We start from the raw sequence: 24,653 nt of genomic DNA, 5'->3' as shown, positions 1-24,653 counted from the left end.
CTTATCCTGATGCCGTGGGTTGGCGGGTGTGTCTTCGGTGTGTACTGCAGGTTGGTAGCGCTGGATGGGCGGTCGTGGTAGCTGCGGCCGAGCGGCTGATGTCCCTGCTGTACTTCCGGGTGGCGGGAAGTTCTGAAACCTGCATCCCTGAGGAAGTCTCCGGACGAAACGCGTTGGAAGCACACCCACAAAGACACCGACCGACTCACCAGTCACCACAAGAGAGACCCCGCACACCTAAAGGCAAGCAAGACAGAAGAGGAGAACCCGACCTCAAAGTGGAACGCACAGGCGCCTGTGCGCTCCACCCGCCACCCGGAAGTACAGCAGGGACATCAGCCGCTCGGCCGCAGCTACCACGACCGCCCGTCCAGCGCTACCAACCTGCAGTACACACAGAAGACACACCCGCTAACCCACGGCATCAGGATAAGGTTGCGCCACGGTATAAACAAGAATTTTTCCACTTAAAGCCTGAAGTTTTATAAATGAAAAATACTAAAAGTGAGCATTAGGTGTCCACGGAATTCTTCTACTAACGTGTTAAATTGCTTTCGATAACTAAAAAACAATGGAAATGCTGAATCGTTTTCAATTCCATTTGTCTTGGCACATATATTTTGTTGTAGCGGGTGTAGTACCTATTTACGGTACTGACTTCCCCAACAGAAGACATGATGACACGAGGACTCCAACTGAAGACCTGCCAAGAGAAGTATTTACCGGAATGCAGATGTCTTCAGATGACGACTCGTTGTCTACATTAGGGTTAACCTAATCTTAACCCTAATATCCCTAACACCCCTAACCCCTAAAATAGTACTTACCTGTCATAAATGACAGGCGGCTCCGGCCATCGCCGCCTTAAAGGGCTTGAGGATGATGTCATTTATGGGAGCCGGCAAAACAGTGAGTCGTCGTCTGAAGACATCTGCATTCCAGTAAGTACTTCTTTTGGCAGGTCGCCCTCCTCTTCAGTCGGAGTCCTCGTGTCGTCATGTCTTCTGTCTGGGTAGTCAGTACTCTCTTACTGACTACCACCGCTATAAAATGGGTGTAAACTGTTGTATATTGGTAATGACTGTATTTGAGGGTGACTCAATCACCAAGTCACCATAACACCATTCTGGGCTAACACCTTGATTGGCACACACACACACACACACACACACACACATTTGCCTACTGTGCAAAGTTAACTTCCTCATCAGCAAAAAAATTTCATCTCTCTATTAACCTTTTTAAGAATGCTTAGACACATTGCATTGAAAGTTTATAAGACTACAGAGATCAAAATTATAAAGTGAAAAAAGAACCATATGATAACTCTTATCAGCTCAATGAAAACGTTTTCTTCTACCTCATCCTGATTTAATAAATAAAAGTAAGTAAACTCTCACATAGGCAGTTAACTGTTAGTGGAACACCAGCTAATTACTTTGAACTTATTTTATACATTTTATATATATATATACGTTTTATTCACAATTTCCTGACCAGGTTTTGTCTCCTTGAAGCTCCAAGCAATACAGTAGGTGGTTGAAACCCTGTACTCTTATTCACTGCACCACCAGTCACTCTCTGCATATTATGGCTGCAGGGCTCAAGGCTACTCCCATTTATTCAGGGGCAAAAAAATTTTTTTATACAGGCAATTAATAAAAAATTTCCAAAATGTGGGAAATATTCCCATATTATTGCATGATGACACAAGGAATGCACATGCCCAGTACACATATTACTAAGCATATTTTACAGTGGCATAGTCCCTGGTTTCACCATAAATACAGATTATGCTAATGGTACCCAATCAGCGTTTATTATATTAACATTGTTTCCCTTTAAGTGACTTAGCTACCTGCATTTAACTAGACAGTTACTCATTACACATAATAGGTATGTCACACTTATGTCTGACTCCCAGCTGCACTTGCTACCTCGGCTGCCAAAGACCTGCTTGTTTTTTTATACTAAGGGTCACAGTGTATTGATTCATCTGTTAATATTTGCAACAACATGTATAATTTTACAGTGGTAAAATGTAATTAGTCTCCTAGGAGACAAGGTTCCTCTGGACTTATTTGGCCAGTCCCTGGGCCCTAAGTCTGCCGGTTCTTTGCCTTTAAACACAGTCTTATCATATTGCCTAGCATCAATTCCAATATACTTACCAGGTATTCCAGGATTTTCATCTCAAGCTGCGGGTTTGAAAAAGTGGAGATGTTGCCTATAGCAACCAGTTTCTAGTTATCATTTATTTAGTACATTCTACAAAATGACAGCTAGAATCTGATTGCTTGCTGTAGGCAGCATCTCCAAGTTTTCAAACCCGCAGTTTGATAAATTTACCCCTGGACTGGGATCAGTAGCAGGCTCAATGAATTCAATGTGGAAAAGTCTAAGGCTATGGGCTAGATTTACTAAGCTGCGGGTTTGAAAAAGTGGGGATGTTGCCTATAGCAACCAATCAGATTCTAGCTTTCATATATTTAGTACCTTCTACAAAATGACAGCTAGAATCTGATTGGTTGCTATAGGCAACATCCCCACTTTTTCAAACTCGCAGCTTAGTAAATCTAGCCCTATGTCTTGCTTTTTTTCCTGGAAGATCATTGATCACTATTTTAATACCTGTTTGTAAAGATGCTCAATTGTATTAATGTAGAACAGTAGGGGTCTATATACAAATCATCACCAAGCAAAGTATACCAATTCCTAATGGTTTGCCAGACATAAGTTGGTGTTTGTCACATGGGTAATTACAGTCAGTATTTTGGCCTTTGATATTCATATTAATGTACAATATAGGACATCATTTCTCACCATGGATTACACAAAAACTAAAATTGATCAAAACAAATCTACATATCCTTAAGTGAGATAAATGTTGTTCTTTATAATGTCTGGGTTGTAACAGTATACCTAGTACAGAAATGACGAGGGGCAGGCTGGACTAGGGGGCATCTGCAACCCCTGGCTGGTCCCATAGTGAGCTACTTTGGGATGGGTTACTGGGCCGCATGCATTTTTTTTCCTTTAAAAAAGGCTGCTGAATCGAGTCTTGCCCCCCTGGCTAAAATTTGCCAGCCCTCCCCTGGAAGTGACTATCCCTGACTGATTGTAATATTATGATTGTAGATTTAAACAGTATTTAAGGCAGATTTCACCTTCATATAGCAAATTATTTTTTTCTACTGTACTTTTTTTCTTTTTGAATGCCATAAAACAATACCCAAATATGGCATCTCTGTTTGTTGTATTTACTGATTGGCTCCTACATGGCTTTCCCAGACTTCCCTTAGTCAGTCAGTGGGCAGACAGGCTGCCACATTACTGACATCATCAAATTTAGTAGTCTTGCATCAAAACCCTATAATCATTAAAATAGCTGCTTGTATCTGTTTGATAGCTTATGGAAGGTAGTGAACTGTAGTTGAAAAATTGAACATTAGTACTTGCAAGAAATAAATCTAATTAGTAAATGGGGAGTTTTCCAAAGGCTACTAATTATTATTATTCTACTAAATATTAAAAACTAAATATAGGAAAAATATGAGAAGAAGTTAACATCTAATTTTATGCAGTAAGGTCATAGTTTGTAGTTTGGGCTTTCAACAGTTAATGTTACTTGTAATAGTCATAAACACCAGCTATTCACAGAATAAGACCCTTGTGATTTTTGCTCATCTCAATTAATCCTCACAAAAGATATTGGAGTCGCCTAGGATGGTGCAGACAGGAAATGCGTAGGAGGAACTCAGTCCTCAGCCAAAGAACTACATAGGGATATCCAAAAAAAATAATAATACTTTTCAAGGGATCCCAGAATAATATTAGAAGTAGGAGCTGAAATCTGACTATCTACTATCTTTAATGTGTAAAGTCAGTTATCATTTCATGTACATGGAAGGCTCTCCAAAATAACACTCTTGTCAGTATATCAACCCATGACACCTGAGAGATGTCTATAGTGTGCTGAAAAGCTGTTGCAGTAAAAATATTTTACTATTAAAACAAATACTAAAATATGTCTCATGATATGAAGCCAGCTGGTTTGCTTATTATTGCAAGTAATATTTTCAGATTTGTAGTAAATGTAATGCGTGGCATTAACAAGAAGCGTCAATAGTTGGGGCATAGTGGTCCAGATTCAGACTAAGACGTACGCCCATTTGTGTAGTGTATCTTTGCACTGCGCATGCTCAAAAAATGAACATACGCAATTACAGCTATTCAGACCTGCAACTTTTTGCCACTTACAACTCCTTAAGCCTAAAGAAGTCTGATGGGAGAGGAAATGGATACTGTAGTGAAGGCAATGGCGTGTTTGAACAACTGTGTATGGATTCAGACTGGGACATAGTCGCAGATACAACTGAAAAATAGTTTTTATTTGTGGGTGGTAAGGGCAGGTGTAAGTAGCGGATAATGATGATGATGACAAACATCTGAACTAGTGAACCATTTGTAAATAGAGGTTTGCAGGTGATTTGTATATGCTTAGTAGTCGTTTGGCTATAGATTAGGATTTGCAGAACGCGCTGTAGCAAAGATAAACTTTTTTCCCGTATGCATGTTGGGAAGTTGGTCCTGGTGTATTAAGTTATTAACTAGGTTATTCAAGTGTAAGTGATGCTTCACAGCAATTGTCTTTGTAACATATAAAATTAAAGGTTTTTGCACATGTTAGCAAGTTGGCCATAAGTGTCTGAGGGGTGTGTCTGTTGTCAAGTGGACGGATCTGCTACTCATTCAGGCACATCTTCAACTCTGAATAAGTTGGACATATGTATACACTTGTTGCAAGTTGTACTGATGCTTTTGTTCCACTCTGAATCAGGACTAAAGGGTATATTTACTAAACTGCGGGTTTTAAAAAGTGGCGGTGTTGTCTATAGCAACCAATCAGATTCTAGTTCTCATGTATTTAGTACATTCTATAAAATGACAGCTAGAATCTGATTGGTTCCTATAGGCAACATCCCCACTTTTTCATACTCACAGTTTAGTAAATATACCCCTAAGAGTCGATCATTGTGTTTTTCATCTTTATATTTTGACATGCTTAAAGGGAACAAATAGTTGCCATTTGACATCACTGTATTCCAACTGTCTCTTAAAAAGTATGTTGCAAATTCTGTTATTAAAACAAAGTTATAAAAATAAATAAAACTAGAACATTACAATAGAAAGTGACGTTTTGACCAGAACAAGATACACATCTTATCTACAGAACAGGCCATTGTTTATCAAGATTGGTTATGTGATCAGCTTAGTCAGGAATCTGGTTACAGCATGTGTTTCCCTTACTAAATCCTTCTTTCAAATTATTTTATTTTTGTTTCTTGTGACTGTGAATTAATGTGTAGAAGAGAAATGTTTTTTTCTTATGCAAAGATGTATTTAATAGCGTGCAGTAAATACAGTAGTACTAGACTAAAAAAATAAATAGGTATCTATTTCTCCAAACATTCTACATTAAAAAAAGAGACAACCTCAATCCATACCCTATTTTGTTGCGGCCACATCTCCAACTTCATTGACCACAAGCCCTTTTACAGAGGAAACTAGGACTGTCCTGGGGCAAAGAGCTGTTTTTTTGGGTATGGGTATCAGCTTTGATCTTTTCGTTCAATTAAATACAATTTAAATACACTATACTGTATGTAACTTGCAATGAGGTAAACTTTATAGACTTACAATATACTGTAGGCTGGCTGCAGAGCAGTGACGTATTCACCATGGGTGCTGGGTGTGCAAGGCTATAATAGTTACATAGTGGTTCTATTAATGAAATGGGGTATTAATGTAATGTAACATTAGGAACTAATAACATGTGTCTACTGGTAGAGGCTATTTGTGTAAATTAATTGCTCTTCATTTAATATATCAGCAGGTGGTGGATATCTTTATTTAATGTGGGGGCTGCTAAAGTTATGGATGATTATGTTAGGATTGATTGGGGCTATTTATTGCAGGGGCTAATAATTCAATGTGTGGTCTGTATTAAATGTGGGAGCTAATAATTTAATGACAAGGTAAGTTGGGGGAAGAAGGTCAATTAATTTTTTTAAAGTTGGTTCTGGTTTGTGGAGGAAAGCCTAGAGTGTTTGGCTTTACACATGGTGTTTAGTGCCTATCTCTTTTCTAAACAGGGCCCCAACATTCCAGGATCCAGAGGAGCATCTGCAGAACTTACGACACCCAAAGCAGGTAGTCACAGTTTCAAGAACAGGTATGAGAAAACAGCTCAGTCTGCCATATGTCCTAATTCTGGTAGGACAGTCCTGTTTTTTTTAACTGCCCCACACAGTCAGGATTTTGTCCTGGCTCCTAGGACAGTTTGGGACCTGCTTCACACTGCTCTCCCAATCCACGCCTGCAACTCTTCCCTTGCTGTGTTGTCTGGTTGTGGAGGAGTCTGTGTGCTGCACTGCATTACATAGCGCATGCAGATGCTCTATGAGCGGTCTGTGCAAAACACTGGTGACATCATCATTGGGAATCACCAGCGCTCTGCTCAGAGTTCCTTCCTACATGAAGCAACAGTGGAAGCAACTGCTGTGAAGGACAAAACCCTCCACCAGTGGACACAGCAGCAGGTAGAACCACCAGGGTGACAAGTGGAGAATGGTAACAGAGCATATGTGGTAGGGGAAAGTGGGAAGGACAACATATTACACACATATATATGCCATTATCTCATAGTCACATATATGGGGAAGTGGGAAGCACCACTCTTGCACACAGGCCCACTTCATAATTCATACTCAAATTCATAAAATGCCAATTTTAATGCCCTGATAATAGCTGTGAGCCAACTTAAGTTTAACGTTTTAGAAATCAATGTATTTATATTACAAACATTTCATGCATAGTTCATTGTTAGTCTAAAATCTATAAATAAAATAAAAATATGTATAAATGATTTGAAAAATAAATCTAAATTACATATTGTCTATCCCATTGTAGCAGGTTGGTGGAGGTTGCTAATTGTTACCCAGGGGTGAACTTAGCCTTTTTTAAGGGGGAGGGGGGGAAGGTCTTGCAATGTGGATCTATATACTACTCTGGGGACCTCTGCTCTACTCTTCTAAGCAAGCTCTGGGTTGGTGCATGAGCAGAGGAGCCTCATTTGGGATTTCAGTTCAACTGTTACAAATATTCTAATTTTTAAGAATTATTCTGTAAGTATCGATTATACAATCAGAGTGGCTTTCCTCTTAATGACAAGTGCATGAGAAAGACGCTCGGATTGGTTTTTCACATGTAGACCTCAATTGCGTTATGAATGAATTTAATTGCTACATTGCTACAATGAAATGAATTGATATAATGAATTTAATTTATAGCTCGTGCAGGGTCTATATGTGAATAGCTATAGAGGTATTTTCATCCTCTAGCCAATCGGAGGAAAGCCGCTCTGATTGGCTACGTACGGTAGGCTGCTTTACTGCCATTTGCATTGTAGCTCCTAGAGGTTCAGGTTATTTGTTGTACTACATGTTTAATTTTATTTTTAAACCCATGGATTACTTCAGGAAAGAAGAAAAGAAGATCACTGTGAATTTAGGAGAGCAACAAAAATAGTAATGAGGGAATGGGTGTTTATGTACGATATCTTATAATGTTTATTGATGAGTAAATTACTATGTGGAACTACAGTTCCCCTGTTATGTTGGGACAAGCTCATGTTGTCTATTCACTCACGTTAGCAGTAACCAGCACAGGCTAAGAGTATTGGTGCTGATTTCAGTTTGTGGGGGGTACCCTGTTTTGATTTGTATTTATTAAGCTATTCATTTATTTGAACCTTTTTAAAGATACATGCTGATAATCAACCTCAGCTTGTATATGCACTACAGCAGGGCTCGAGTAGCAGCAAACGATTGGCGTATCTCGAGATGTGACCTAAATAGAATAGGCTGCATCTCCACTTATGCGTGCATGCCCTCATTGTACTTCAGTTGCCCTTGTACGCCCCCAATTTACCTCTCCAATCATATGTGCAAGTTCAAGTTGCACAAATGTCTAAATTCAATGGTGTTTTAGTGCATATGCACTGGAAAATAAATTATGAAAGTTGGGCTGATGTCCAACTCTATATCAGGCTATTTGTGTATAAAATGGAATGTGTTCACAGAAATGAGGCCAAAACTGGTGCATATCAAAATCTTGTGAATCAGCCTGACATTGTGAGAAATTTGTCCAGACTTAAACCTACTATTTTATAGAGACCCTTCTTTGACCAATGTGGTCTGACTATCACATAATTCATGTATTCAGCCACTAGCAAATTTTAATGCCTTCCATTTGTTGTCAGAAGCCTTTCCAATTGCAAACTTGTCTATAGCATTTATAGCCAGCTTCATCTCCACTGTGTCCGTTGTGGGGCATGAAGATTATACCTAAAGATTATATTTATTAGCAATAGGCAGTATGGTTGATTTAAACCTGCTTTACTCAGCCTTATCTCACTGCATAATACATTTATCTGTAATAAAAATGTGACTTGGACTCTTTTCCTTTATTTGTGAGTCTGAAATGTCAAGTGAGTAAGAAATAGATATTATGTAGCACCTGTTTTAATTTATTAAACGCTGAAGGATATGATTTTTTTTTCTTCTATAAAAGGCATAGATAGGTGGGAGCTAGCTTTTATGAAACTATCATACACAGTGACATCGGCCACCTGGGCCGTCATCCACCAGCTTTTACTCATTGTCAACAAATGCAACTTTTATGTCTTTTCCCATCTTTATTTTATAGGGCCAGTATAATGAAAAGAACACTTAGATGTTTTATAGAGTGTCTTCAATAAATAAAGGTTCTCTCAGGTATGAGAGATGCTTTGTTCAAATATTCTTGCCTGTTAAAGCTAGATAAGTGTGCTTCATTGAAATGGGGCCCGGCTTCTACAAAAAGAGAGGAAGTTTTCTGTAATACAGGAGTTATCCTTTAATAGTTGGGAGATGGAAATGGAACATGACTTTATCAAATGTGCATAGGTAAGAATGTTTTTTTATAAGGTCAAGATAAAGATGCAAACAAGGCTTAATAAATTTAAAATCATAATTTGACCTTTGTGGCTCATTATTGTAAGAAGATTTGGGGCAGTAACCAGAGTGCTTTCAAAGTTATCAATGTATTACCTTGTATTATGACCTTGTATTATGACCTTGTATTATGTAATCATGAGTGTTACAGTGGATGGACAGGCACAAAAAACTTATGGACTGGGAGGCCATTGCTGCCCATAGTCATTTTAATTTGCCGCTGTTTTACCTGCAAGTGGATCACATTTCAAGATCTTGAAGATAAGTGAGCATACGGAACATATTAATCTGCAAATATAGATCATATTGATTGGTAGTATTTGTTATCAGTTCTAATGACTCTATAGTGATAACATTGATCTGAAAATGAAAAAATAATAAATATGTTCAAATTTTTAAGAGGAAGCATTGAGTTAATTTTGAATGAGAGCACTTTAAACATTTATTTGTAACTTATTTTTCCTACTGACTGGTTTTCTAGTTAAATATAATGTCTAATTACAAGACACAATTTTAGAGCTGTACTGTATGCTTTAGTTTGAATTATATTTGTAACTAGCGTTGTAACTTAGTCGTAATTAAATTTGTGAAACCAAGTTTTAAAAGTTTCAGTGTTTTGAGTGTGGGAGATAGTTCATGGTTATTGAAGAGTCAGTAAAGGCTCATTCATATTGTGGGTACAGGACATTGATAGATATTTCCTTTTATGGCTTTCCAATCCTCTGAATTGTATAGTGATCCATGGATTATTAAGACCAAGCTGAAGAGAAGCCCTAGCACTCTCCTTATATGAGCCCAAAGGTCACTGCCAAAATCTGTAGAAAGCCTGCTATGCCAGAAGGTAAAAGAATAGCCCCCATTGCCATCCATATATTATACAGTTATAGGCCTACTCCCAGCCAAGCTTGCCAAGGTGGGTCTGCCTTGGGCATCAGGAAAAAATGGGGATTGCTGACTGGGCAGAATAATAGCTTACTAGTCTGCGAACCTATCCTAGAGCATCCTTGCAGTCACACCTCCTTAGGCTGCGTGCAGCAAAAGCTTCTACTGAGGCTTTGTGTACAGCTCAGGTGGGGCCCAAGTAGCCAGCACACTGGAGCCGAGTTTACTCTTTTCTTCGGATACTCCCATGTCAGCCAAATATAGCAAAGAGGTAAGTGCCATTCATAGCCCTAAATTGCAGAGTCATAAACCCAAATTGCCAGCTGCAATATTTATTGCACAAGTAAAAAACCCCAATTGCCAGCCATATTTTGCATAGAGTTCATCCCCCAATTTACAGCCATGGATCTCCCCACCCCAAACTGGCTGCCATATTTTGCACAGAGATCATCCACAGGCCACGGTCTGCTAAGTAAAGTTTTCCCCCTTGTCCGTCTTTGCAATATAGAGCCTAAATACATACTTCTGAATGGTGTCTACACAAGTGATGTGGAGGAGCCAGGAGAAAAACTCTTTCCTTGGAGATTGTAGTAGATCTATAAGTGGAGGCAAGAAGAATGGTATATGGCTGTGCAGCCAAGAATCGCCATGGAACGTTATTACTGAGAGCGAAGGTTTCCTGGTAATAGACCCCCCAAAACAGGTACTAATCCTTTTAATAAGGGACATCTGATAACATATAATGAATGCCTGGGCCTTGATGCAACCTAGCCATCACCCGTCCCCTTTTCAGAATATACCATGGTATAGAATACCAGAACAAAATTAAAATTCTTATTTTGGGCTAGGGCTCCCATGTGTCCCTATATTGTCTGGGATTATTTTACATTATTTTTCACCTAGCATAAAATAAAGCCTGAGTTGTATAGCCTGTAACATCAGACAAAGCTGACTTTGATAGCCCGTTTGTTGGAGCAAAGTCATACCTCTGGCTGGGTAACCCCTGTAGTTCAGATATAGCAGAATTCTGTGTGTAGAAAACTGCTTCGCTGCTCTGTAACATTCACCTTCCCTATAGCTATGCTCAGGACATTGACAAACCCCATTCCATAGCCAGGTTTTTCCATAAAAATGGAATTAATTATACTGACTATAACAGACACCTTACATCCCTGGGCTTCACTGTAACTGTAATACAAATATTTAGCAGGCAACATCATTACAGTGTTGACAGCACAGAACCTATAGTAATTCTCTCCTTTTGAAAATTGCAAAAATCTTTGATATATGTCCTGTAAAAATGTAAAAAATGTAAACTTTTCTTTATAAACTCTAAATCTAACGGATGAGATTGTTATTTCATGTCAAGAGGAGACCATTATTAACGTTATAAACAGCATACCACTGAGTATGAGCAGTTATTATTTTGTTGAGCAATGTGTCAGCGTATCAGTTTGGCTGCCCTTAAATAGACTATAATTTATTTGCTGTCCTGCCAGCTGAATAAAAATACAGCCATAGTTTATGAATTTTCTCAACGGCTTAATAGTTGCCTCCTGTGATCTATGAGTAAGGCAGGGAAAGGGATTCCTTACAGCTGAGACCTGTGGATATGTGTAGTAGGGCCAGTCATTGGCACTGTCTCAATTCAGCTGGGAGGAGCCGGACTTGGAGAGAATTTCTGTCTCTCTTAAAGGATGTTGGCTTTGATTGTTGGTTTTGTCAAGGGAACCTGCACACCGCAGACTTTGCAGAGACCGCAGAACTTTCTTTAATGGTTTATAAAAATGCAAATACTTTGACTTACAAATGTAATAATTATTACACTAACATTAAAGCTTAAATATTACCTTTACAACGCTTTATACTTGTTGGACTTAAAAATCCATTTTGAAATGAAGCAATTTCTTTTGTTTCATATTTCAGCAGAAAGAAGCAGAAGGCTAAAATATACTGTATAGCAAGGCTAATGGGCACTAATGTGATGCTAAAAGGATAGTATAATTTCTTAAAGTGATATGCCACTTCTTTCATCTAGCAATCTATGTGGTGCTATAATCATTTATTTTCCTTAATTGTTCATGGTTAAATTTAATTTAGTACCCATGGTGCTGATGGAATTAAATATTTGCCTAGATTTTCTGAAAGAAAACTATAGAAGTATAGAAAACATTTGTGGCTGGGTAGAAAATATTCTGATACTACTGGTTAGGGAAAGCATAGTTCTGGATAGCACTGTTCCCGTAATGAACCATCCCAACTATAACACACAGTACTCAACACCAGCTTTTGCCATATTTATGGTCAAATATCATGTCACAAATATATGGAACAATTCTGCTTGACTTGGGGCAAAACAAACACGGTACATTATGCCAGTAATATGTTTCTCTTCTTATTAGTTTGGTGTACATTGGGATCACTGGTACTAATTACAAAATAAGCATAAATCAAAGCTGAATGCTGTACAAATAAAAAATCGCCACTAATCAAAATTTTACTCTTACATTAGGGTGACGATTCAATTCGTTGCAAGGGGAACCGTGCACAATGTGCCAATAAGCTCATATTCCGGTTCTACAGTACGCGGAATATCACTGAATTTCATGTGCATCTCTATGGAGTGTGAGAGGAAAAGTGAAGTGACTTCATAAGAGGTTCCAGAGGCACTTCACGGCACATGGATTAGAATTCAATTTTTCTTCCAACATAATATATACTTCTTGTTTGACCCCCATGATATGATACTAGTATGCCAACTCTAAGACCTGCAGAACCAGGTCTTAATCTATAACAGTTACTGTTTTTATAGAGCACAAGTTGCTTACCAATACTTGGTTGCCCCAGGTCCTAAGCTCAGGGTAGTGGAGACCGAAAAGTGCCACGAAGGCTAAAGTACATCATGACAGTGAGAATATGAGTAAAGTGGGACAGATTTGAGGGAAATATTACCTCAGAATGTGGCTGTATGGTAGAGATGAGAGCTCAGTCAGGGGAATACACTGTATTGCCTCAGAATGTAATTGTATGACTATAATGGTATAACACTAGCAAGTAAGTGTCAGAGCCCAAACAGAGTGACATTATCCTCACAGAGGGGGAGTGGGCAGGACTAAGAGAACACTCAGTGAGTGACGTCAACCCCTCAGAGAAGGGATGAGTGAAACCGTGCTGTGAGGGAATGGATGTGCATTGAGGCACCCTTTTAATTGGGACTGTCCTATTAACATATCCATGCAATCGTTAAGGTGGAGAAAGGGAGCTATGAATAAGAACTGCGAACCACGAGCACATCCACAGCTGAGAAACCAAAACTGAACCCGCCCAAAATCATGATCATACGGCAATTTGATTTTGATTGAATTTTGAACTGCAAGAGAGCAACTCTTTTCACTTAGTATTGGATGCTATATTTCTGCAGCCTAGGAGTTCACATAAAGAACACTCATAACAAGCTCCTTTTACCCTTCACTGTATTTTATATAAAGAATATATAGATTTGTAAACATTAACATTACATTTACTATATGTATTACGGTTACACAGATTTATTTTGTATTGTTATGCTTTTACTCTATTTTATTTGGGGCTCTCTGATGTTCGGAATTCAGTTGTAAGTCATGCTGAACATTACCTCTACTACTGTGGGCTCGCTTCTGATGGGCTTGTGAGTATGCCAGTTCTGGCCTATGTAATGCTGTTTGCAATGTGAAATCTAAACAGGCAATAGCAGTGAGGCATGACAGGAATGTGTTTCTATTGGAGAAGTCTGTGTCAGGAAAAAGTTTAAGCAAAGACATGTCCAGAAGGGGCTTTCAGCTGGCCAAGACGGAAGACTAATGTTATTGTACATTGGCTGTCACCCTGCCAACCCTCCCTCACAGACTTGTTTTCTCTTATACTTTCTTTCTCTTTTTTTTACTTTCTTTACTGACTGTTTGCTCAGGTGGACAGTGACACCATTTGGAATGAGCTGCGCTCGTCCAGTGTTGCACGCATGGCCTTTGGCTGTGTCATCGCACTGGCTTGCAAAGTGGCCTCAGGAGAGCTGAAGGTGAGGTCTGGGTTGCATTGTGTGTGGGAAAAAAGTGGAAAGAAGCAAAGAGTGATATACTGTTATTCTTAGGCTCCAAGGTCTACTAGAGGTCATGGTGTGGGAAGATGGACTTTAAGGTGTGGCAATCGAAAGAACACAAAGTATAGTAATAAAAAGTCAGAAGCAAAAAAACTCCTTCTTTATTTTACTTTAAAATGAACCAACTGAAAGTAAATATCATATGGTATTATGTTTAGTCGTGTTGAGTTACGCAAATAATTCCAGAATGCCACCCAAGCATTCCAAACATAATTACAACATGTGTAAGGTTTGAGAAAGACTGATATTGTTGACTACAAGAGTAATGACCCAAAGTGTAATTTTCTCCCAAAAAAAAGCTAACTGTGAACTAACGTTCGTCTATCCTCCTGGTTTTATCTTCCCTGCATGATCTCTGAAGGTTAATGTATATGACCAGAGTACACCCAGTCTAAACAGTTTATAGAAGGTTTAGACTTGACAGAAATTTGACATTTTATTTGGTATGTTAACAAGAGCTAGATATACCATTTAGACAGATCATCTACTGAACTAGGTTTTAATATTTGAGGATATATATCAACAAATAATCCTGGATTATTACAGTGTACGAACTGCTTTATAACCTGCTGCGAAAAATTTTTTTTTACGCTTTATCTTGGTTAGCATTAATTTATAAAAATATTATTGTATGTACTATTGAATGCATTAGCTTTTTTTTATTGTTTTTGCTCTACTGACCTTGCTACTGCTTATACCATTCCCTTATTTTTACTGGACTTGCACCCATATAGTAATGTACAGTGGCTTAATACAAAAAAAAAGACTCGATCAGTGATTTCCCATTCACCAGCCTCAAAGTACAAACAGTTCACATTTCCAAGATACCTCCCAGGAGCGCAGCTGGCCCAGTGAATGAGATGATTCTTCACTGTGACACAAACACCTGTGCAAATTTGACATCACCCTAAAAAACTGAACCTATAGGAATAATGGATAACTAACACTAAACTAATAATTAAACATAAATATATCATGCATTTTTAATAATTCTCAATTAATACTATGACTTAAATATTTTTCACAGTTTGTAAAACCCCAGATAGATGAATTGCAATTCAGTGTAACAAAAGCTACATGCAATTTAGTCATTTAAAGGGTTGTGCCTATAACAAGGCAACTTGGGACTACTGCAGAGGCGAACGCAGGATTTAGAAGGGGGGGGTTTCCGCCTCCCGCAGCAGCTCCATTTCAGCGAGTCTGAATTCTACAGCAGCCGCGGCGCTGTCAAGAAGCATCCGCGGCAGTGCTGTATTATACTACAATACAGCACTGCTGCGGACGCTTCTTTGACAGCGCCGCGGCTGCTGTGGAGTACCGTTGGTTCCCGGAGGGGGGGTTTCTGGGGAACCAGAAACCCCCCTGCGTGCGCCACTGTACTGGTATGTTTTAGGTTACAGCAAAATGATGAGCATTTCTAAAAAAATATATATTTATCCAAAAATATAAATTATTGGTTTCTACTTTGTTCTTAGCTCCAATGATGCATAAATATTACAATATTTGTCTTTTACAGTGCATTGCAAAGCTTTCCACTTTTACAGAAATTCTCTGTGATTGGAAGAAAACTACTTATTCAATGTATTGTCCTCTAAGCAAAATCATTTTCCTTCAACCACCATGTTTTTCTTTTCTTTTGCAAAAAGTGTTTATAGCCAGAAACACATTTCAGATGATGTTTACCACAAGTCTCATTTATCTAATATTGTATTTCCACATGGCTTAGTTCTTCTTACAACCCTAGGATTTGCTTATAAAACTATATATATAAATTAAAATGAAGGTCAAATTTCAAACAAGCAAGCATAATTACATCAACCACCCACAAGGATAATACACGTGGACGACTCTTCGCAAATGATCTACAGGGATTTTAGGAAAAGACAAAATTGATTGTCAGTAAACTCTTGTTATTATAGTCATACTGTTAAAATGTAAAAAAAAAATAGATAATATGGTATTAAATGAAGACATCAAAAAAGTATATATATTATTTTTCATAATTAATAAAAGTAGATGAAATGAGCTATACCACGTTCCACCATTAAAGCTAATTACTGTATTTGACAGTGATTGGCAGGGAAAATAAAGGAGAGGTGCTCTGGGTCAACGAGGATGGATTCAAGCCGTAGATGACAGACGCGGCTAATGTCCAATCCGATGTCCCTTCTATGTCTTGGAACTATGGAACTACCCCTGCCCCCTTTCAGTTTTTTTCTGGTTGATCTCTGTTACATTCCACTCACTTTCAGAAGTAATTGGAAAGGAGACAGCTCTATGTTGTGGCCATGGATCTTCTAAATGGTATTAAATATAAGCCATTCTCGCCTCCCAGACCCTTCTCTGCTCTCAATAGAGTAGAGTGGGGGCCTATTATGAGCATGCACCAGTCAGAATGAGCCTAGGAGGTTTGTGAGGGGGCTTTGATTGGAGGGAGGGTGTGACCCTGTACCCCCTATTGTTACTCTCCTGGATATAAGGTCATTTTTATTACAATTATTAATTTAACCAAACTTATTGGTAGGCATCTCTATTCAATCACTTCTGGAGCTTTTAGTAAATGTGTCTATCTATCTATCTATCTATCTATCTATCTATCTATCTATCTATCTATCCATCCATCTATCTATCTATCTATCTACCTATCCTCATAAATGCTTGACAAATTGAATGGGTGCAAATTCCCACACAAACACTCCAACATCTTGTAAAAAGTCTTCCAAGAAGAGTGGAAGCTGTTATCACTGCAAAAGGGTGACCAACTCCATATTAAAGTATATGTATTATTACAGGTTTTTTTTTAAAGTCCCTTTGTTTTTTAATCTTTTTCCTTCTTGATAATAAACACTAAGTACAATAAACATTATATTTGATAGCAGGAAGTGTGACTAAATATAAGAGCTAGGAGAAATGAGATTTTAGAAAGTTCGTAATTAGTTGAGGTTTGTCCAGAACATTGAACACATGCCAAGTTTCTTTAGAAGTATGTTACCCTGCAAATGGCACTAATACTGGGGATTAATACATAGTTAATGAGGCATAGGATGACAAAATGAACTTGGTGCTTCGCATCTGAGGAATGGGCTATGTAAATTGTGTTAACTGGGATGGCTATTATCATAATAGCCAACTATCACACTTAAGATAATATTTGCTAATTTTCTTCAGTAATTTCTACCGGAACTTTATTGTGTTCTCACGATCATAGTGCTTGTTTTAGTCAAACATGAAAAGGATGTTTCCTGTAATCTTCTAATCATTTAGAATTGTTTTCCTTTAATGTGTCTGCTGTTGCCTCTACACTGCAGACATCCTTGCAAATTTAAAACATTTGGTTGATATATCTAAGAGGCGGCAGCAGTAATGTACGCATCTCGTTACACTGTACATTGTTCATGTGTGTAGTTATATTACTGTTTGTGTTTGCTGTAGCTGGTGACGTAGTAGCAGGTTGATTGAATGAAGAGGTTTTCATGCTTAGATGGACTTTGCTTTCACTGATTCAATTTTCAATCTGACATATTAATATTATTGTGTGTCCTTTTAGCACATTTTCACACAGCATCAAGTGATGTGATGTGTCCAGCCCTAATTTAACGTAGAGCAATGTGTCTGGCACATGCTGGGGATCACTGCATTAGGCTACCCCCCACAAAGATTTTTGTCCTGTTTGTGGAAACACTAATTGCTAATTTTGTTGACCACAATAGTATAGTGACCCAACAAGCGCTGTTTATCTCTCAAATAAAGATAAGAATAAATGGGCAGCATGGCGGCTTAGTGGTTAGCACTTCTGCTTATCAGTGCTGGGGTCATGAGTTCAATTCCCTGCCTTATCTGTGTGGAGTTTGTATGTTCTCCCTGTGTTTCCGTGGGTTTCCTCCGGGTGCTTCGGTTTCCTCCCACACTCCAAAAACATACTGGTAGGTTAATTGGCTGCTATCAAAATTGACCCTAGTCTCTCTGTCTTTGTGTGTGTGTGTGTTAGGGAATTTAGACTGTAACCTCCAATGGGGCAGGGACTGATATGAGTGAGTTACATCGCTGAGTACAGCACTGGGGAATCAGTGGCACTATATAACTAAATGGTGATGATGATGATTATGATGAAGAATAAACATAAAAATACTTATATTCAATGATGAGTGGGACAGATGTCATTCACAACTCTCCCATGTTGAAAGCAGACAGACCGAGAGGGAAGAAAAATAAACACAAAATAGTGCAAATCTGTGTGTACATAAACGTTGTATAATATAATAATTAATCAATAATAATAATGCAGAAAGTTATTGATTAATTATCATTAACGACATCTGTCCCTCTCATCATTGAATATATAAGTATTTTTATGTTTATTCTTATCTTCATTTGAGAGACAAACAACGCTGGTTGGGTCCCTGTACTATTGTGTAGTTGACCAAGGTACCTCCCAGAGGTAGCCGACAGTGAGGCGCTGATAGAATTCTATTTTTCTGTTCTTAATTTTGTAGACCTGTATTCAGGAGTTTGGAAAATGATGCCAATCTGCAGAAAACTCCCATAGATAAAAGAGGGTGTGTATTACTTGATAACTCCACCCAAAGCTAAAATAATTCTGAGTGGAGTCAAAGAAGTTAATAAAAAAATATTCTTTCTTTGGATGCGCCATTTACTAGTCTGTTATTTTCCATTCGCAGACTCTAGTTTTACATACCGCTGCGGAATATCTGCAAAATTAGTAATGTGGACAAAACTTACGATGTCTATTTTTTTTAGTACTTGCAGACACACTGACAGACTTATTGAGATACTTCTTTGTTTTGACAAAAAAACACTATTTAGATTCATGAGCTCTGAGGGAACTTAAAACAAGTCTGTTTAGCATATTTCTGGTGCAAATGATTACATCACAATTCTGGTGCAAATAACTACCATTCATATTACCAACCATACACCCCAAGAATCAATAATACAATGAACACAGTGTTAGATGGGAGACTAGTGTCTTGGGCCAGTAAGTTCCTTCTCTCCAGTCAGGTCATAGCCTAACTGACTGACAATTATGACTTTTTTATGACTAATTATGATGATATTTACTGACTTTTTTTGGATTATTTAAAATTAATCATAAAAATGCTGTTTTAGGAGCCAGGAGTATAACCATGCCTAATGGAAAATGTATAAGGTTGATATAACATTTTGGGGTAATAGTTTAATCATTAGTGGATCAATTCACCAAACAATTATTAAAGTGTTTGCTTTAAGTTATGAAAGGTGGTTCATAATATATATATATTTGTTCAATTTGGTATTATGTTCCCCTTTTAATTGTTTGTTCTTAAAAGGTGCTTTTGTGCTGAATTCTGAAACCTTTGCAGTACCACGAATTTGGCTGCCACAAAATACTGATATTCTTCAAAACTTTAACTGCGTCAAAATAATTAGCTTATCTGTACATCCCCATTGGTTTATTACAGGGTTATATAGAACAATTGTTCATCAAAAAAACTGAAGAAGTTTAAGAGCAAAATTAAAGGAATTTGAACAACGAGATAATTATGTTAATCTTATTTACAATTTATTTCTGTATTTTTCTGTGTGGGGAAAATAAAAAGTTCCTTTGTGAAGCATCACCAAGTGTTTTATATTTGTGTACATGGAAGAGCAGCTTTGAAACATAACTGAAATCACTGCTGTGTATATTTCATGCTTTGTTTAATATGCGTGTAGGGCTGAGTGTTTGGCAAGTTGAACTTATTTTTTGTTTTTGCCATTTGGGATCCAACAATAACAAGCAGTATTTATATTTTATACAATGCATGAAGTCATATAAAGTTCTTGAAAATGTTTTCAGAAAATTATTTTGTTTTTAAGTACATTTAAAAGTTACTTCTACAGAGAAAGAACCATATGTATATATTACGTATAATGTAGAAGTCATTGCTCATTGCGGTTGTCTTGGTATTAATAGATGATATTCAAGATGTGTGATGAGTGTTGTATTAGTTGTTTCATCTACAACGGTACTGTGTTTATTCTTTCTATGATCCTGAGTACTATTATTGCCCAGTGATTATGTCCTGGGCTGACCTCACTATCAGCAAGTAGGCAACAATTCCTAGTGGTAGGTGATTAAATGAGAGGGTAGTTTTTGCAGACACTTTGTTGTTTGATTACTCTTTTAATGTAGGTCTAAAGCATTATTTACTTCACTTACTAAACATTTTAGCAGGTGTTAAATGTCCATTTGCATAGAATATTTGTATATTTAACACACGCTCAACTCTTCAGTCATTGTCAAAATTGAAGCGAAGCAAAGTAAATGATACACAGATTTTGTAAAAACATTATTTTCAATGTAACAATATGGATTGTTTAAAAAAAACTATTATCACCCTTTCATATGCCCCAACGCTAATTAATTATTTAGACCTAATCCCCTATCCAACAATTCCAGATACAACAACATGCAGACACTGTAGATCGTTCAGCTCTCTATCAATATGGAAACAATCTGACATCTGTAGACCTATGTTTCCATGCATCTCTACTAGCTTTGTTATATACTGTAAACCCAGGACTATCACAAAAGAATTACTAGTGCGACTAATATATAAGTACTTTATTTGTATGATAATGGTGACAAATCCATTGTCAAATCTGTGGCAGTATTTTATTTTTCACTTTATGGGTCATTTCTAAAGCTGAAAACATTTATGCAAATGCTTTGCATGATCAGTGGTTGGAATGAAACTCGAAATGGAAATGTTCACGCCGGTAAATGTAATGTCTCTTGAAAGTCTTGCCTACTATCACGTTTTGACCCAACCTTTAGTTAATTTCTACTTTCCTACTTTTCCTTTAAAAGCCTGCATTTTGTCATCTAATTTGTCTTAAATATATATACAGATTGTAAGCTCATTAGCAGAGGCCTCTTTGTCTGCTTAATACCATACCTTGTTTTACTGCTGCGTTTGTTCCTAATTGTTAAGCTCTGCGGAGTATGCTGGTGCTATATAAATAAATGTTAATAAATAAATGTAATGGGATTTTGGGTCTGTCTTTATTTCATGCGGCACGTCTGACATCTTTTCTTTTTTTTTACATTGGTATTTGTGTGTCTATAAAGGCAAATTCCTATAGAAAGTGTGCGTGTACACTATTTGTGTGTGTGTACCTATAAAGGCAAATTCCTCAATAGTGTGGTTGGTGCAAAATAACCAAATCACAGTGAATTGGGTTATTTGGGCCCTGCCCCCCACAAGGGAATAATGCATTTGCGTCATTTCATCCAAATTTGTGAGGTCCTGCTCCCCACATACTGCTAGTTCACAGCGGGGGGTGAAAAATTAAAAGTTGGTAAGCATGTTTTACAGATGTATCCCCCCAATTGTGCCCCCCCAGCAGCTGACGGCATTGCAGCATGCTAATCTATGCCATTTCTTCTATGGGCACAATAGTGCAAAAAGAAGTTCCTGAAATCCCCCAAAAAAATATTTTTGTAGCTTTTTAAATGACCCCTACACCATACTTAATAAGTTCCATGGATCACACTGTTTGAAATGTTTCCGTTTGTCCGATGATCTCTATTTGTGATAGATATTAGCACACTTTTGTTCTTATAAAGATACATGCATATCAAGTTTAGCGGCCCTTTAAAACAAAAAGGAAGATTAATGCTTTCATTAATTACTTGTTAGCTGCGTGGAAATATCATCCATCACTGGCATTATTTTCACTCCTTGATGATATTTTTACTTCTGCTTTAGGTATCACTTTCCCCTTTGGCCAGTATTGTAAATGTGCTTCCTATTGCTTTGTTTTGGTTAGAAAGCCACATGTTTGCTCATCAAAGACCCCAAAAAGTGAAAAGCTATCAGAGATCTCTTCGCACGGCTGTCATCATCCTCCATCCTCAGAAGGTCCCTGAGTGAGCAGCCTGCAGCTGTGGAGCTACTTCTGCGACCATCCAGCAGTCAGGATCCTATCTTCACACTTTTGCTTTCATAACCTCTAATGAAAATCATATGGGGTACAATGGTATCCTTCCCTGCTCACTGCCGATTAAAGATACAAATGTTCTTGTGTTGTAAGAGAAACATATACAAGCTTTTATTCCCCCCTTCATAATGCTGACATCTTTGCAAAAGTGTGAGCAATATATGGCAGCAGCAACTGACATACAGCTGCATGCCACAGAGATATATGTCATACTGGCTATCCTCTAATTGCAACCACTTGGTGCAGGAATACTGCTTGCTTACACTGCCATTGTCATATACATAAATATAGGAAACCAGATTAAATTTCTAACATATGTAGTATAGGACAGCTGATGGTGAAACAAACAATATTTAGATGATAGAAAGAGGAACATATATATAAATAGATTCCCCCATAATTTTATATATATATTTATTTATATATATGAATATATATTTATATATATATAGATATATATATATATATATATATATATATATATATATATATATATATATATATATTTATTTATTTATATATATAGAAATATATATATATATATATATATATATATATATATATATACGTATATATATTTATGCATATACATATATATATATTTATTCACATATATATACACACACATATATATATATATATTTATATATATTCACATATATATATACACACATATATATATATTCACATATATATACACACATAGATATATATATATATATATATATATATATATATATATATTCACATATATATACACACACATATATATATATATATTATAAAAATAGCCATAGCAGATAATTCGTATAATATGAAAAATTGTTGACTACGATATAGTTCAATAATGACAAAGCAGAAAACAGACCTTCAATGCACTGTGAAAATAAAATTACAAAAATGAATAACATATATATATATATATATATATATATATATATATATATATATATGTATATATATATATATATATATATATATATTCACATATATATACACACACACACACATATATATATATATATATATATATATATATATATACATATACATACATACATATATATATATATATATATATATATATATATATGTTATTCATTTTTGTAATTTTATTTTCACAGTGCATTGAAGGTCTGTTTTCTGCTTTGTCATTATTGAACTATATCGTAGTCAACAATTTTTCATATTATACTAATTATCTGCTATGGCTATTTTTATAAATGGTTACATGAATTACACTCACTAACTACAATCCAAAGCATATCATTACAATTTGTGCTCTTGCATTTCATCTGTAAACATTAAATCAAGTCATGTATTAGTTTCTCTTAGTTTGACTTGCTTACGTCAGGCTATAAAAAAAAAAAAAAAAATCAATAAAATGTTTCTGTGGTGTGGTAATTATGGCAAACAGATCATTCATCGTAAATCGCTAAACAATGACTGCAGAGATGAAATTTGAGTGGATAAGCATGCAGTGACTCTGCTCATTTATAAGCCTAAGATGTTTGGGATAATGTAGGACTTTGCCGTTTAAAAATAAACTGTTAAAAGTTGTTTATATGAAGTTCTAGTTTTTTGCTGGTTTGCTTTCACTGATTTATGTTATTAAAGCAGAACACATGCTAGTGATGTCACTATGTACTATGGCTCACAGTGTTGCCAACTGTTAATTGAAACTAGACAAATGAAATACACCTAATGCATGGCTGCATGTAGGCATACTATCAATGGCAGGCATACAGGATGCATCTTTACTACAGTTGTTTTTGTTCAGCATATTGTGATTTTCTTTGAGTTTCAGTATTTTTCAGTTAGCAAAACATCTTACAATTATGGGTCCAGAAAAAGATTTAGATCATACTTGCCTATTCTCCCGTAATTTCTGATAGGCTCCCTAATTTCAGGGAGTCCTCCTGGACTCCTGGGAAAACAGGCATTCTCCCAGATGTGAGGGGGTGGGGCTTAATGACATTTAGTTTGCGCCATCAAGCCCCTGCCCCCTGCTTTGAAATGCCGCAAATTCTAACATTTATCAGCAAGGGGCGGGGCTACAGTGATGCAATAGCATTACCACGCCCCATCCTACCCCTTGTCACATGACCTCTGCTCCAGGATCTCATGGAGCAGAGGTTTAAAAAGTTGGCAAGTATGATTTAGATATCGGAACAAAATTTTAAACAAATTGAAAAACATTATTAATATCAGTCAATTGAACAAGGGTACTTTTGCAAGCAAGTGTTAAACCCTTAACACCGCTTTTAAAACAATGGTTTTTGTCTGAGTCATAAATAAATATTTTGTGAATCAATTCAGGGGAAATAGATCCATTGGCCCAATGTGGCAATCATCCCACAAATCAAACTGAACTGAAAAGATTTGCACATGTCTAACTACAATTCAGAATGTGTATTTGCTGTATGTCCAGTTTTAAGTGGAAACTCTGACCAAACCTGAAATTATTAAATGTTATTTTCTAATCCTTTTTTTTTGTCAGTACATTGAAATATATCATTTTTATTAAATTATGGTGGTTTTGAAATATGCTTTTGTCTGACTATAAAAGAAAAATTATGCTGGTATGTCAAATTCTG

General features: G+C 36.8%; 1 pseudogene; it reads left to right on the top strand.

Annotated features, from left to right (window-relative positions):
• LOC142159444 (histone deacetylase 9-like) overlaps positions 1–24,653 on the top strand; it is a 126,624-nt pseudogene that overhangs the window by 14,158 nt on the left and 87,813 nt on the right.

The sequence above is a fragment of the Mixophyes fleayi genome, chromosome 5, assembly GCF_038048845.1.
Source record: "Mixophyes fleayi isolate aMixFle1 chromosome 5, aMixFle1.hap1, whole genome shotgun sequence".
Taxonomy (NCBI): Eukaryota; Metazoa; Chordata; class Amphibia; order Anura; family Limnodynastidae; genus Mixophyes; species Mixophyes fleayi.
This window is presented reverse-complemented; position numbering and strand designations above follow the sequence as displayed.